Here is a 16,798-nt window from a genome sequence, read left to right on the forward strand (position 1 = left end):
AGTGGTGCTGAGTGATAATGTGGTGGTGCTGAGTGATAATGTTGTGGTGCTGAGTGATGCTGGGGTAGCGCTGAGTGGTGTTGTGGTGGTGCCGAGTGATGCTGGAGTGGTGCTGAGTGATGCTGTGGTGGTGCTGAGTGGTGCTGTGGTGGTGCTGAGTGGTGCTGTGGTGGTGCTGAGTGATGCTGGGGTGGTGCTGAGTGATGCTGTGGTGGTGCTGAGTGATGCTGTGGTGGTGCTGATGATGCTGTGGTGGTGCTGAGTGATGCTGTGGTGGTGCTGAGTGGTGCTGTGGTGGTGCTGAGTGGTGCTGTGGTGGTGCTGAGTGGTGCTGTGGTGGTGCTGAGTGGTGCTGTGTTGGTGCTGAGTGGTGCTGATTGCTGTTGCGGCCCACGGCCCGCCATGGGCAGCAACAGCAGGGGTGAATAATTAGAGGGGAGGAGAAATACCTGAGGCCGAGCGCACGCTGGGGGAAGCTTCAGATGCCTGTGGGAGGGAGGCTGATGGTTATGATGTGGACGCGCAAGCCTTTGATGTGAAGCTCGTGCTGGAGAAGCTTCATTCTTCAAGAGGTCACATGCATTGTGACAATTCCGCCAAGGAATGCTTGTTCAAGAGAGTTTGTTCCCCTGCAATAGTCTCGAGCTATTAATTCCTGCGGAATTTAATAGTCGAGACCTAAAAACATATACATGAAACAGAGAGAGAGGGATAGTTTGACTTGTGAAGACAGGGAAAGAGTGAAGAAGAACTGCAGCAGTAACCAGGCAGAGAGATGTGCTGAAGTGAAGCAAAGACACAGGGGGAGAAGAAGAGCAGAGAGAGGAGGTGCAGAGATAGTGAGCGACAGACAAACAGGAGGAGAGAGGGGGTGGGACAGCAGTGCACAAATAGATGGCATATAGGAGAGAGAGATGGCCAGAATGAGTACAAGACCAGGCAGATGAACAGATGGAGAGGGGGGAGAAAGGCCGAGGGAGACACGCGATGAAGAGGAGAAGAAGAGAGACAATAACTAAAATGGATAAGCGGTTACAGATACAAGAAAGAGGAAAAGAAGGAGGAGTGTGATCGGATAGAGTGCGAGGGGGAGGGAAAAAAAGGGGACAGTACAGAGGGGTAGAGAGAGAATTGAGGGGACAGAGAAAAAGAAAGGGGAAGCTCGAGGGGTGGAGGAAGAAAGAGATCAGGGGCTAGAGACAGTGAGATGGTGTGACTGTGAGAGGGGTGACAGGCAGATAGAAAGAGACACAGGATAAGGAGACAGGGTGAGAGCGACAGCAAGAGGCAGAGAGCGACGTCACCGGTGGAGGGTGCGATAGAAAGTGAACGTGTGTGTATGGGAATGAGAGAGAGAGAGAGAGAGAGAGAGAGAGAGTGACAGAGAGAGAGAGAACCATCGAGTGCTGTAGTGAACAGATAGGTGCCTGGACGCTTTCTATGTACATCCGTCTCATTACCAGTGCAAACACAAAAGTTTCACATTTTTAAAGCACGTGGATGGATGACAGCCAGCAACACATTATTGAGGGTAGGAGGAGTGTGTGTGTGGGGAAGGGACACGACATGAAGGGTGGAAGCAACACAGGTTGACCAGAAGCTACATGGATGGCATGTGTGGAAAGGGAAGAAGCGGAGAGCCTCATGCCCAGTAGTCTGAAAAACCGGGGCCTAAGCGCAAAAGGTAGCGCTACGATGCCCGTAGTACAAATTACCTTAGTTAACCAGCATTTAAAAAGCTGATTATAAGACTGAACAACTCGGGTCAACAACTATATGATAAGATTGCAGTAATGTCTAAAAACATCTGGTCAACTAAGTGCCTGTACAGTGAAGTAAGCCAACATTTCGAAAAGTGAATTGAGAATGAAACCATGGATGGGTCACAAAGACTAATTTAAACGACGACGACCCACCAACACCAGCAACAGGCCGCCCGCAGAAGCTGGAACAAGATCACAGCAGACCAGCTCGCCACCTCCCTGAGCCAGCACCCTCCTGCCAGCTCAGCGGACCCCAGCCAGGCCGCCGACAACCTCACAAAGTGGATCAGCAACTGCGCGGACGAACTCGCCCCTCTGAGGACCCCGCCCAGCAGACCCGGCAGCAAGAAAGCCCCATGGTTCACCGACGAACTCAAGAGCTCCAAGAAGAACTGCCGAGCCCTCGAGAAAGTCTGGAAAAGGGAACCGACACCGGACAACAGGACCTCCTTCAAACTTGCCACCCGGAAACACCACCAGCTGATCCGCGCCGCCAAGAAAACAGCATTCAAGGACCGGCTGGACAACAACGCACACAACTGCAAGGAACTCTTCAACATCGTGAAAGAGCTTTCCAACCCCAGCGCAGGAAACAACGACATCACCCCATCGCAAGACCTCTGCAACTCCCTCGCTTCATACTTCCACAACAAGATCGCGGACATACACAACAGCTTCAACAACCAACCAACGCACACCATGACCGAACAACCACCCCCCACCACCACCCTCCACGCCTGGACCCCGATCAGCACCGAAGACACCATCCGCACGATGAACTCCATCCACTCCGGATCACCGACCGACCCCTGCCCTCACCACGTCTTCAACAAGGCCGACGCTGTCATCGCACCCCACCTGCGAGACATCATCAACACATCTTTCGACACCACCATCTTCCCTGAGAGCTGGAAACACGCCGAACTCAGCGCTCTACTCAAGAAACCAACAGCGGACCCCACCGACCTCAAGAATTACCGCCCCATCTCGCTCCTCCCGTTTCCAGCCAAAGTCATCGAGAAGACCGTCAACAAGCAGATGGCCGCCTTCCTCGAGACGAACGGATCCCTCGACCCCTCACAGTCCGGCTTCCGAGCCAATCACAGCACCGAGACCGCCCTCATCGCCGCCACCGATGACATCCGAGCCCTGATGGACAATGGAGAAACAGCGGCCCTCATCCTCCTAGACCTCTCCGCGGCTTTCGACGCGGTCTGCCACCGCACCCTAGTGCAGCGCCTCAACAACGCCGGAATCCAGGGGAAGGCACTGGAATGGATCATCTCCTTCCTCGACGGAAGAACACAGAGAGTCCGCCTACCACCGTACAAGTCAGAGGCCACCGAAGTCATCTGCGGCGTCCCCCAAGGATCCTCTCTGAGCCCCACCCTCTTCAACGTCTACATGAGCCCCCTCGCGGCCATCGTACGCAAACACAACCTCAGCATAATCTCCTACGCCGACGACACCCAGCTGATCCTCTCCCTGACCAACGACCCCGCCGCCGCCAGAGCCAACCTGCACGAAGGGATGAAAGAGGTAGCCGAGTGGATGACGACCAGCCGCCTGAAACTGAACTCGGACAAGACGGAGGTCCTCATCCTGGGCTCCTCACCCTCCGCCTGGGACGACTCCTGGTGGCCTCCCGCCCTGGGCACCGCACCCAAACCGACAGACCATGCACGAAACCTGGGCGTCATCCTGGACTCCTCCCTCTCCATGACCAGGCAAGTCAACAACGTCTCCTCGGCGTGCTTCAACATCCTACGCATGCTACGGAAGATCTTCTGGTGGATCCCCACCGAGACCAGGAAGACCGTCACTCAGGCCCTCGTCACCAGCCGACTGGACTACGGCAACGCCCTCTACGCCGGTACCACCGCCAAGCTCCAGAAGAGACTCCAGCGGATCCAGAACGCCTCAGCCAGACTCATCCTCGACATCCCACGAACCAGCCACATCTCCGGACATCTGAGAGACCTTCACTGGCTCCCCGTCAACAAAAGAATCACCTTCCGCCTCCTCACCCACGCACACAAAGCCCTACACGACCAAGGCCCGAGCTACCTCAACAGCCGAGTCAACTTCTACGCTCCCAAACGCCACCTCCGATCAGCCAACCACGCCCTCGCCGCCGTCCCCCGCATCCGAAGAACGACTACAGGAGGAAGATCCTTCTCCTACCTGGCCGCCAAGACCTGGAACTCCCTCCCGACCGACCTGCGCCTGACCCAAGACCACCTCTCCTTCAGGAAGAAGCTGAAGACCTGGCTGTTCGAGCAGTAGCGGCACCCCCCCCCCCCCCAGCGCCTTGAGACCCTACGGGTATGTAGCGCGCTTTATAAGTGTCAATGATTGATTGATTGATTGAAATAAACTGTCACATAGTTGCTAATTACACAAAGTCCTGTGCCAGTGAAACGTAACGAAACCAAGCTCACTATCTTACTTGCTAAATAAACTCCCGGTACGCTTAAGGGATCAAAGGGCAGAGAGGATTACTCCCCGCCGGTGGCTCCGGTCTAAATCAGAAAGCCAAGCGGCCCCAGTGGTGGTGTCTATTTCACGTGAGGAGAGACGCGTGCACTTCGGATGCGCAGCTCTACAGACGATGGATGCTAACTATAGCAACACATGACTGTGAAAGGCTAAAAAGGCATAGTAGAAAGACGGACTGTATGGAATGAACATATATATTCAAAAATAGTTACTAAAAGAAAAATTATAAATAAAAAAAAAAAAATGTTGATGGGCATGTAAGTTTGGTAAGAAGTATTTACAATAGCGGTGTTGATATACTAAAGAGCATGTGTCATTACAGGAGTGACTGTCCAATCAAAAGACACACAGTATATACACTGTATGTTGGCGGACAACATCTCAGGTGCATTATGAATCATATTGCAACATTTGATCTATTTTTTTTTAGTAGAGTTTTATATAGCGCGAACTAGACCCAAACCGAATCAGGTATCAGAGTGCTTTACATAGCACAGGTTACGTTTTTTTTTTTTTTTACATGAGGACACACACTTTCATTTTTAGGCATGGGGAGATTAAGTGATTTGCCCAGAATCACAGGAGTTTTTGGCGTCGTTACCGAGACTCGAACCCAGATCCCCAGGTCCGAGGTCGAGCGCCTTAGCCGTTAGGCTAACTCCTCTCCCCTATCGATAATCAATGAAGGGTCTAGTTGTTAATAGCATAGGTTGCTGTCCAAACTGATGGCGCACAGTATACATGTAAAACTGGCACGTTTGTATAACACATTCCAAGTACTTAATGGATCATGTGACAGCATATGTTCTGTAATAACGGTATGGTCTTAGTGTTTTCAAAAAGAACAGACGTTCAGGAAAGGCCACATGAATGTGTTAACAAATCTTTTAAAAACTGTTTAAGCGATCGGTGTATGTAAATTACAAGCTCTTGGCATTGCTGTGGGGAGGGAGGGAGGAGAAATGCGAGACACGGCCTGGCGGCCGTGAAAAGTGTGAAGCAGGGGGCGGGGGAGGCGGAAAATCTGTATGCAACTCTGCACTTCTTCATTCTATTTTCGCGGTCAGAGTCAGTCAAAATCGAAACAGTTAACTCTCTAAAAGATTTTATATTATTCTGGAGACACAGTAAACAACTTTGGGGCAAGTCTGCCGACGTCACTTTCAGCGCGTGATAAAAGGAATGACAAGGGCGAGCACTGCTCTTGGGACGAGTCTGCTGTAACGCTGATCCAACGACCACTGCAAAAAGAACGATGCTGTACTACTCGGACATCCATCCATTCGGTGTTGCATTTCCAGAGCTACTCCTAACACACAGTGGCCAAAGCAGGATCTCTTAAGCGGTGTTAGCCACTATAACCACTTGCGCGTAAACCAACAAACTCGTGGCACCCGGATAAAATAACAAGCTCTTGGCATTGCTGTGGGGAGGGAGGTAGGAGAAATGCGAGACACGGCCTGGCGGCCGTGAAAAGTGTGAAGCAGGGGGCGGGGGAGCGGATCCCTTTGAAGTGAAGCAAAGCTTCACTTCAAAGGCAGGAGGCAGGCAGGAGGCAGGCAGGAGGCTCGAGCAACAGATGGCTGGCTTTGGTGTGGTGATGCGAGGCAGGCAGGCAGGCGGATAGAAGTGCTTGCACGGGACACATGCACTTCTGGAAATCCGCATTTTTTGAGAGCTTAGTTTAGCTGTTAGTTTAGCCCCAATAGTCTTGGCCTATCCATTCCTTGCGGAATGGGATAGGCGAGAACTAAAAAGCCTGCCTTGCTGCTGCATACACTGCCCCTCCCAAACTGCCGGGGGGGGGGGAGGGAGGGTGGGGCACCTCCCTGCAGTCAGCTGCCTCCTCTAATCCCCCCTTTCGTGCGGGCGTGCTGCCAGCTGTGTCACTGAAGTCACGGGGATAGTGAATAAGCCAGGCCCCTTCAGCAGGAGTGGAAGGGGAGCGGTAGGTGTCCAGTGGTGCACTTTGGCTCACACTGTCCCGAATAAGTCACTGATGCATGGTGTGGTAGGGTACCGCCGTTTACGGAGAGCACAGTTTCTGTTGAAATGGTCCCATAATTTGCATTGGACAAGAAGTTTTATTGCCATACATATAACCAGTAGTGGCCGGCACAGGTAAGAGCGGTGGGGTGGGGGTCGGGTAAGTCGACATACAATGGAGGAAGTAAAATTAAATTTAAAAAAAACTTACCTTGTGCTTGCTGCATCGCCGATGCAGGCTGCGAAAGGTAAGTGGTTTTATTTTATTCTATTTAAGTGGTTGCTGCTTATAATTTGCAGATGTTGGCTTTCAGTGCATATTTTGTATCAGCACATCTCACAAGTAAAGTGTCATAATTTGTTTTAATTCTAATAATTTTGTTTCCTTCAGAATTGCAGAAACCCTAACATGTCTCATTTGTCGTTTCCTTGCTACTCAATTCGGCCGTATTTGTATAGCGCGTTGCTACCCAAACTGGCCTCCCAGAGCTGAAGACAACACATCTTAATAATAGCTCAAATGCACTTGAAGATATGTGATAAACGATTAAAGTCGAATTTTTGGTGTTTTCTAAAGCTGGATTCAGACTGGTTCATTCTAAGGACTGCAGGGAGGTTGTTTCAAAGTTTGGGAGCTAGATAGGCAAAAGAGCTACCCCCCTCCTTGCCATGTTTATCCCAGGGACTGCCAGCAACCTTAGATTCCTGGACCACCAAGACCTCCTTGGAATGTAAGGGTTGAGTAGTCGCTGTATGAGCTGTGGGCCTCGCCCATGCATAGCCCGATGTGCAAAGCACAGTGCCTTGAAGTGGATTCTTTTATGCACTGGCAGCCAGTGCAGGGCTGCCAAATCCGGAGTGGCAAACTGGTGCATAGGGATTTTTTTAAAGGATCCAGGCTGCTGCGTTCTGGACAATTTGTAGTATTTAATCATTGACTTGGGACTCCCCAGTTAAAGGGATTTTCCATGATCTAGGTGGGAATTAACCAGTCCCCTGACAGCCACTCTCCTCGAGGCGAACAGTAACCAGTGTAGCAATTTTCTTATGGTTCTTAAAATTCAAAAGCAGCTCCCAGCAAATTTCCTGGATTAAGGCTCCATGGAGAGTTTATTGTCAACCCAGAAGCCCTGGCTTTAGCTGCTAGAGTGGATGGAGAATTCTCCCCAAGGCCATGAAAGTTCCATTCACCGTGAAGGATTGTTTTCAACAACTAATACTTTCAATTCAGTTTTGGGTTACTTGCAGAAATTCAGTCTATTACCTGCTTTAGAATGGAGTTCAGTTGCTTCAGTTGCTTGGAGGTTCTCCCTGTTTCTGGAGTAAGAGATATGACTATCCGGGTGTCATCTGCGTACGATACTAGTGGATGGAAGGCCGCATGCTCACACAATTTCTGCTAAGGGAAGCGCATATAGATTAAATAATGTGGGGTTAGGAGAAGAGCCTTGTGGGGCCCTACGTTGTAAAGGAAGACTGGCAGAAAACAGGGCTTCTTCACAGACTTGGAAGCTCCCATTTTACAGGAAGACTACTGGCCATTTTACTGCGGACCCGAAGATTCTGATTTTTATTCCGCCCACTATTGCGTAGAGCACGAGCAGCCCATTTCAGCCATTGGCTGTGAGTGACTTCATTCTGCTATTTCACAAGAGGCTCATCTGCACACAAAGTAGTTCCCTACAATGCAAGTGACCATGATTGCAAAGCGTACTTTTTGATACAGAATAAAATGTAGTTTGCACCTAACTAATGTTCGTTTTTGATATTAGCAAGGGCCCTGCAGTTCCCCCAACAACAAAGTTTACAAAAACCATGAAAAAGCAAAACGAGAATTGACAAAGCCAAAAGTTGATATCGAGTAGAAGATCTATTGGATTTGCCAAAGCTTTTTGCCATCCATCACTCTAAACACACAGAACCGTTTCTTTTAAATAAAACATACAACATCAAATTTTATTTTATTACTGACCACGTTCGTGGACATTTTAACTCTGCTACTTTAAGTTGCAGTTTGTTTCAAAGTTCACTTTGAGTGACATCTAGCCTCAAGCATTATATGTATGAAAGAGATGCCAGCATTATATGTATGAAAGGGATGCCTCTGATTTACCGTAAGTGAAAATGACACTGGTTTTGAATGTGTACGTGGGTGGCATGAGGGGGGACGTATGAGTGGACATACTTCTGACTTTTTGCCCAGAGCAGCAGAACCTGTAGGGCTGGCCCAAACCATGGGGAGTCTGATACGATTCCTGTAGTGATTAAATCCACAATGTAACCAACCTCTCTGGGAGCTGTAGGTGAGGGTGTGCTGATACCAATGCCCCACCCCCAAACCTGAGGGAATGATAACAGGGCCTTTTTTAGGTCTCGCTCTCGAGACCTATTGTCGTGGAGTTGCCTCTCAAGGGAGACAGCCCGGGGCACGCGCGTCGATTTGACATCGTGGGCGCGCACGCTCAGCCCCCCGGAGCCGTGCACATCTCCAGATTGCCAGGAAGTCAGCCATGCCTCTCTCAATCACGCGCACACACACACACACACGCAGGCACAATGCATCAGGACGCACTTAGACAGACACACAGCCCCACATATACACACGCACAGCTAACAGACACACAGTCACACATATACATACACACACACAGCTACACATGCGCACACACACAGCTACACCCACACACGCGCACAAACCCCCCACTCCCCCCTCCCTCCCTTGCCGCCACCCCCACTACAACAAAGCCCCACTTACCGTATCGGCACAACTCCGGACTTCGGCCGCCACCGCGGGGGGCTCTCCATCGGGCATGGGAGCCCGCGTTACCACTGCTCCTCTCCTGGCCAGCCACTACGTGGCCGCGAGCTTCCAACAGGAAATGGAAGTCCCGCCCCACGGCATTTTTCGTCACGCGCACGTCTTGTTTCATCTTCCATCCGTAGAGTGAAGGGGGAATAGGGACTGACTTGAGCTGGCATAGGAGCTTGTTTTCACGCTTCACGTTAGTTAACTGGTAAACCGCTCTCTACCTGGAGATCCTGTTTAGGGTAATGTGAGGCGGAGCATGTACACATTTTGTTATTGTATTGGGGAATATTCTTCATCCCACACTCACTCCTAGAACAGGCGTCCTGGCTAGACTAAGCCTGCTCACCACATGCAGCGGTGAAAGAAGTGGTCTTATTATGAAGGATTGTCTGTGGGATCAGAAGGCAGCTACATCACGTGTATGTACAGCAAGAGGGTTGTAGTCCTAGTTTATAAGCTGCTATAAAGCAGGCCGCTCCCACAGCACATATGAGGTTTCCCAGCCAGGCAGATCACTCCATTCTCGGCCTTCCTGGGTCAGTGCGTGAGTTGCTGATAAAGTTCAGGTTTCGGTTTGCCTTCGGAGACTTGCTAATCTGCTTCTCCCAGTGGCGTAACATAGGACTACGCAACGCGGGGGTGCCTGAGCTCCTGGGGGGGCTCAGCACAGTACCCTTGCCTGAGGGCTCATAGGGGGTGGGGGCTCAAGTTTCGTTACGCCACTGGTTTCCCCTAATGAAATTTTCACAATGGAAAACAACTCTGGTTTAATGGTCTACTCACGCCCGCACCCAGGGAACGTGAGAACTGATGCCTGCTGGCCGTACCCCTGCGTCTGCCCCCGGGCCCCGGCTCTGAGAGGATGATGAGTAAGCCCCTGGGGTACTACCCTAGCGACCTGTGGCAGAGCCTGCCAGCTATCGCGTCCATCAACACCCCCTACTCCCAGAGCCAGCTCTACTCCCCGCACTACTTCCCGACTCCCGAGAAGAGGAAGCCCATGTCGGACGTCAGGCGGACTTTCTGCCTCTTTGTGACCTTTGACCTTCTGTTCGTCTCCCTCCTGTGGATTATTGAGTTAAACGTAAGTACCCCCCTCTCCAACACACCCGTATCCATTCGTGTTGTTTTAATTGAGCTATTTATTTAAATGATGTTTGTAATTATTTTTGGGGGGTCATGAAGTGAGTACGCGAATAACGACCATCCACCACGAATGACTGAATAAATGACGCCCGCATCGGAGAGGTCTGTTCACTGAATTGCCTCACGGTGCTTTTAGATGGCAGGCATGGATGCTTGGACGTTTCTGATGAGAAGGGTTGGAGTTTTCCTCCAGCAAAGGTGGGTTCAGGTGCCACATGTCACACAATTGCCTCCCTGCAGCATGCTTTAGAGATTTGGGTGGTAAGAGCTAAGGGCGTACCCAGGGGAATATGATGCTTTGTTGTAAAGGGCGTTTCCATACATGCATTTACGGTGCTAGACTATGCTTTGAAGGTACACAGGCACAGACTAGAAACAGCTATACAGTTTTGGAGTTCACTGGGTCATTTTCTGCCCTCAACCTTCGGGAATTGTGGGGCAGTTTGATATTTTAGCAGATCAAGGCAGAAATGTTTGATTTGTTGACTGAAATTATCATTGTATTGTAATTATATAGCTCTTACTACCCCTGACGAGGCGTCAAAGCGCTTTTTTGGTGAGTAGCACGCTACTCCGGAACCCATAAAGGATTAGTGGTGAATCTGTATAGTGAAATAAGAAATTAATTTGAGAGGTGGACATGTTAGTCTGTTATTTGGAATGAAAAGGATAGTGGAGGGATGTTTTGGAGCTCAAAGCACAGAGAGCGGCACAATATCATGGGGTTGATTTGCACACAGATGCTGTGGAGGAAGATTTTTTACTGGACACTTTTGATGATACACAAAGGTCCACCGCTATTTTACCAATGCTTAAAGGAGTCATTAAGCACGCAATAGAGGTGTTTAAAGATCCTGTCAGGGCTCCAGTCATCAACCCTCGCATTGAGAAAAAATACAAAGCTGCCCCTACTGATCCAGTTTACATTAGAGGCCCAGCACCACTAGATTCCTTAGTAGTATCTAATGCACATAACGTGCTAATTCACAAACATCAGGTGAAGCACCACCACCAGATAAGGAATCGAAACTCCTGGACACCTCCCGAAAGCCTACTGCCTCACAAGCAGCTAACATGTGGCGCATCGCCAATACCCAAGCACTATTGGCTAGATACGACAGAGCACACTAAAATGAGCTCGAATCCATCATGCAACATCTTCCAGACAAATAAGAAAATAGGGCCAATGAACTCATACAGAACCGTAAAAACATCACCAACACTTCCATTCGTTGAGCCCTAGATGCCGCAGATGCTGCCTCAAGGGCAATTAACACCAGTTTCCTTCTCCGTAGACATGCCTGGCTGCGTATTTCAGGTTTCAAACCTGAAGTGGAAAATTCAATCCTAAATCCGCCAATTGATGAGCAACACCTATTTGGCCCTAATGTAGATGTTTCTTTGGAGAAAATGAAAGATACAGATACAGCTAAATCTATGGGAGCCCTGCAATCGCAGGCTCCTAGACGTTCTTTTCGTCGCTCATCATATAGAGGTAACACAAGAGGCTACTCCTTCGACAGCCCTTCCACGTCCTTTAAAGCCCCTAGCCAATCTACATTCACTAAGGGCTACCAAAGAGGGGGTTATAGGGGTAACCATAACAAAGGCAGAGGCAAAACCAACAACTTCGGCTCTGCCTCCACCCCTGCCCAATGACTTTCCTCCACTCCCGCCCCCCACCATTCCACTCCTGTGTGGGGGGGGAAGACTACAACAATTCCATCCTGCCTGGATCAATATCACATCAGACAGGTGGGTGCGACAAATTATGCAATCAGGTTACTGTCTAGAACTAACATCCAACCCCCCAAACATACCACCCAAACAGTGTCCAATGTCACAAGAGCACCTATCAATGCTAAAGCAGGAAGTAATATCCCTGCTAGAAAAAAGTGCAATAGAACCAGTTCCTCTGCACCAACAAAACAAGGGAGTCTACTCCCTATAGTTTCTTATCCCAAAGAAGGACGGCTCTTCGAAGCAAATATCTAATGTACAATTTCACATGTATGCGGACGACACCCAACTCTACCTCAAAATACAATCCCCTGAAGACATCAATTTACTCAACTCAACGCTTAAGAAGACCCAAACATGGCTGGCCGAGAATCACCTCAAACTTAACGCTCTAAAAACGGAATTCCTTCTTATTTCACCTCCCGCTAAAATCTCTATCACTCAGACTTGGCTTAAACATCTAACTGCACTCAACGTCCAACCTACCATCGTGGATTCAGCGAAATCTTTAGGCGTAACTCTTGACGCCAATCTCAATATGCAACATCATATCAGCAAGGCAACTAAGGGAGCTAATTTCCAACTCAATACTCTGAGGAAGCTTAAACCCTTCCTCCCAGCCAAGGACTTCCAAACCGCAGTACAAGCGCTAGTCATTCCACGGATAGACTATGGAAGCATCGCCCTCTGTGGTCTCCCCCTCTCAGCTACCGCACCACTAAGAGCCTCTATGAACGCTGCAACGAGTTTGAACTGATGTAGTGATTGTACGTTGTTTTAATATTCACTCTGACAAACAAGAGCACTTACTCGCACTCACCAGTGATACTAACTGTCAGCCGGGGACTGTTTCCGCCTAGTTCTAAGGCAACCGGCACTCCAGCCAATCGCGGTTGTCGAGGGCGGGACAGGGGCGGCACCTCACGGAGTGTCGAGCGGTTAGCGCTCTAGACCTCCGCTTCCTGGAGAGTATTTAGGCTGCGAGGAGGCCGACGTTCCACGCGGTAAGAGTTGGTGGCAGCTACTCCCCGCTGGGCGCCGAGCACTGAAACATTGTGAATGCAGCTCGTTTTCAGAGGCTGAGAATTATTTTAAACGCACCTTGTGCTGTGTACTTGAGCTGAAGCTCTCATTTTTAAAAACAGTTTGAACTGATGTAGTGATTGTACGTTGTTTTAATATTCACTCTGACAAACAAGAGCACTTACTCGCACTCACCAGTGATACTAACTGTCAGCCGGGGACTGTTTCCGCCTAGTTCTAAGGCAACCGGCACTCCAGCCAATCGCGGTTGTCGAGGGCGGGACAGGGGCGGCACCTCACGGAGTGTCGAGCGGTTAGCGCTCTAGACCTCCGCTTCCTGGAGAGTATTTAGCCACTCGGCGGCCCCAGCGCGCAGCGATGGCGCGCAGGGTAGGCGCCTCGGACTGCGCCGAAGACGAGCCTAAGACCAGCCCGTCTGTGCCCGTCCGGGCCAGACCGGGTCACGGGGCACGAAACGCTGGTTTAGGTATGATCTCCGCGGATCAGCTAAAAGCCATGCGCCCTTGTATCAACATTAAATGCTCCGTTCTAAAACCTTCCCTAACAGGTTCACAAGCATGTTCTCATTGTGCTTTTGCCCTATCCAACGTCCAGCCCTACCCAGAGGCATCACACAATTTTACGTCGCCTACTCAAACCTCTGCTCTAAATCCTTGCATTTTCACCTTTTACACCGTTAATTGTAGATCACTGCCCCAGCATAAAGCAGACATTTACCACCTCCTAGTAGAAGAAAAACCATGTGCGGTATTTTTAACGGAGACCTGGTTACATGACGGTGCAGGTCCCGATGTAGCTGCCGCACTCCCTTCTAACTATGCTATCGTTAGAGTAGACAGAGAAAGACAAGTAGGAGGGGGCATTGCTGTGATTTTTAACAGGGAGTTTTATTGTGACCTTGAAATGGTCAACATTCCCGGATGCGAAGCAGCATTTTTTAAAATTTCATTGAATCCGAACTTTATGTTTTCTGGATTCTTAATTTATCGCCCTCCTGGAAACAGTAATGTTTGGGCTGCGAATTTGGTTAATTTCATTTCACCTTACTTTTTGAATGCCCAAAACCTGACTATATTGGGGGATCTAAATCTCCATTTGGAGGACAAACCTTTTGGAGGATTTCAATACTCTGAATATGTTACTGCGAAACGAGGGCCCCACTCATAAAGCTGGGCATTTGTTAGACCTCATTATTTCCAATATACAGGAGCTAAAATGGCTAAAAACTGACCCTATTTGTTGGTCGGACCATTTTTTAACGCTTTTTAGTATTACTCTTAGAGAATCCAAGCCACCATGCTCTGCTCGGCCCCCAATTTTCATGAGAAATTGGAAAAAGTTAAACCTGACCGAGTTGCAGAACGCATTACAGATATCCCCCCCTGTCTTGGGTGCTGACATGGAAAGAAATGCGCTGGAAGCCCACACTTGGCTGGAGAGAGCAGTCGACATTTGTCTGCCTGCTACCAGGTGTAGAGGGAATATCCATCGTCCCCCGGCCCCCTGGTATACTGAAGAACTGAAATTAGAAAAAACCAAGTGTAAGGCACTTGAGAGGAAATGGCGCAAACATTATGATCCTCTAAAAAAGGAAACATATCGTAAGGCCAGAAATCTCTATCATACGGCCTGCACCAGAGCCAAAGCATCCTATGTAACAGAGACCATCAACACTGCTGCCAACAAAGCGCGGACCCTTTTTAACACAGTCAAAGAACTAGCCGGAGCAAATTCTATGGCGGCTGCACGCCCCCTTACCCCTCAAAAATGTCAAGATCTTGCCACGTATTTTGTGGAAAAGATCGAGACCATTCTCGCCAATATTAATCCCCCGGTGAGGGATGATAGGGAAGTTCCATCTCTAGTAATCTCAACAGGACAACGGCTTGACTTTTGGCCACCCATCTCCTTGGACACCCTGAAATCCTTAGCTGCTTCCATTAAGTCGGGCTCTCCATGTGACCCTCTCCCTATTAACATTCTGAGCCAACTGGATGACTCTGCTTTGGGGATTATTGCCGAGACATTAAATGCCTCCATTCATCTGGCAACTGTCCCAGCGTCCTGGAAGCACGCCATGGTCAGCCCTCTGTTGAAGAAGCCGGCTGCTGATCCAGAGGTGCTGGCCAACTACCGCCCGATATCCCTGCTGCCTGCCTTCTCAAAAATCTTGGAGAAGCACATTCATGGTGTACTCTCAACATACACGGTGAACAACAACCTACTCCATTTTTCCCAGTCAGGCTTCAGGGCGGGCCACTCCACCGAATCCGCCCTCCTGGGAGTCACCGAAAAGATCAGGGGACTCTTGGACGATGGGCAAACGGTTGCTCTTGTCCTGCTTGATCTGAGCGCAGCCTTCGACACCATCTCACACAACAGACTGCTTGCCAGACTGAGTGAGGATGGTGTCGGAGGGACAGCGCTGGATTGGATTAGATCTTACTTGAGCAACCGGACGTTTCAGATCTCGTCCTCACATGCCCAGTCGGACACCTTTCTTTCACCCCATGGCGTGCCTCAGGGCTCAATTTTGAGTCCGCTATTTTTTAACCTGTATCTCCGCCCCCTCGCCGATCTAGCAGAGCGAGTAGGTCTAGAACTCATGACCTATGCGGATGATTCGCAGATTATCTTTTCCCTTACCAACTCAGAGCCTTCATCCCCCTCTGCGCTGAAACTAGGTCTTCAGGAAGTCTTCAGCTGGATGTCAACGAACCAGCTGAAGCTTAACGGGGAAAAGACAGAGATCCTTCTCCTAGGTAAAAACAGAGATCTGTGGCAGGATACCCATTGGCCGCCATCCCTGGGTGCTTTCCCCATCCCGGCCACCCAGGTTAGAAATGTAGGGGTGTGCATCGATGATTCACTATCGATGAATCAGCAGGTCAATAAAGTGGCTGGTACTTGCTTCACGATCCTCAAATGGCTGCGGAAGATTATCTGGATGCTGCCTGTGGATACCCAGAAGACCGTAGTCAATGCACTAATTACATCCAGGCTTGACTACGGTAACATCTTATACCTGGGTTCCAATCTAGCCGTGATCAGGCGGCTACAGCTGGTCCAGAACTCCGCAGCCAGGTTGCTGTGTAAGATCCCTAGGACAGCAAGGATCTCGAAGCACCTTAGGGACCTGCACTGGCTGAGGGTTGAGAACCGGGTCCGGTTCAAAGCCTTGACCTACATGTTTAAGATCAGGGCAGGGACCGCACCAAAGTACCTGCAAAAACTGGTTAGGCCCCACGTTCCTGCACGCAACCTCCGTTCTTTAAATGGAGCAAATTTCGTGGTTCCTAGATTTAAACTGGCCCGAGTGGTGGGAAAATCCTTCTCCCATCTGGGACCAGTTCTTTGAAACTCCCTCCCTTTAGCCCTACGTAAGGAGGATAACCTCGCCAGTTTTAAGAAAAACGTTAAAACTTGGCTCTTTAATAAATAATTGTGGTCTTTGACTGTTGCTGCTCTCTGTGTTTTCGGCCTCTCAGTCCTGGCGCCGGGAAACCCTTTGTGGGTATCTGTGCGCATTACAAATGCAAAAAATAAATAAATAAATAAATAAACGAGACTTATCACCGGATCAAAAAAACGCTCGCACATTACCCCTGACTTGAAATCCCTGAACTGGCTGCCTTTCGAAGCTAGAATCGATCTGAAAATCGCCTGCATGACTCACATGGCTGTACACCACAACTCACCCAGCTACCTCACCCAGAAGCCGACAATTTCAGGTGGCTCAAGAGCCACTAGAAGCACAAAAAATCTTCTTCTGAAACCTCAAAGATTCCGGAAGGAAAAAACTTTTAAACGC

This window comes from Lissotriton helveticus, chromosome 5_1 (assembly GCF_964261635.1).
Source record: "Lissotriton helveticus chromosome 5_1, aLisHel1.1, whole genome shotgun sequence".
NCBI classification, from domain to species: Eukaryota; Metazoa; Chordata; class Amphibia; order Caudata; family Salamandridae; genus Lissotriton; species Lissotriton helveticus.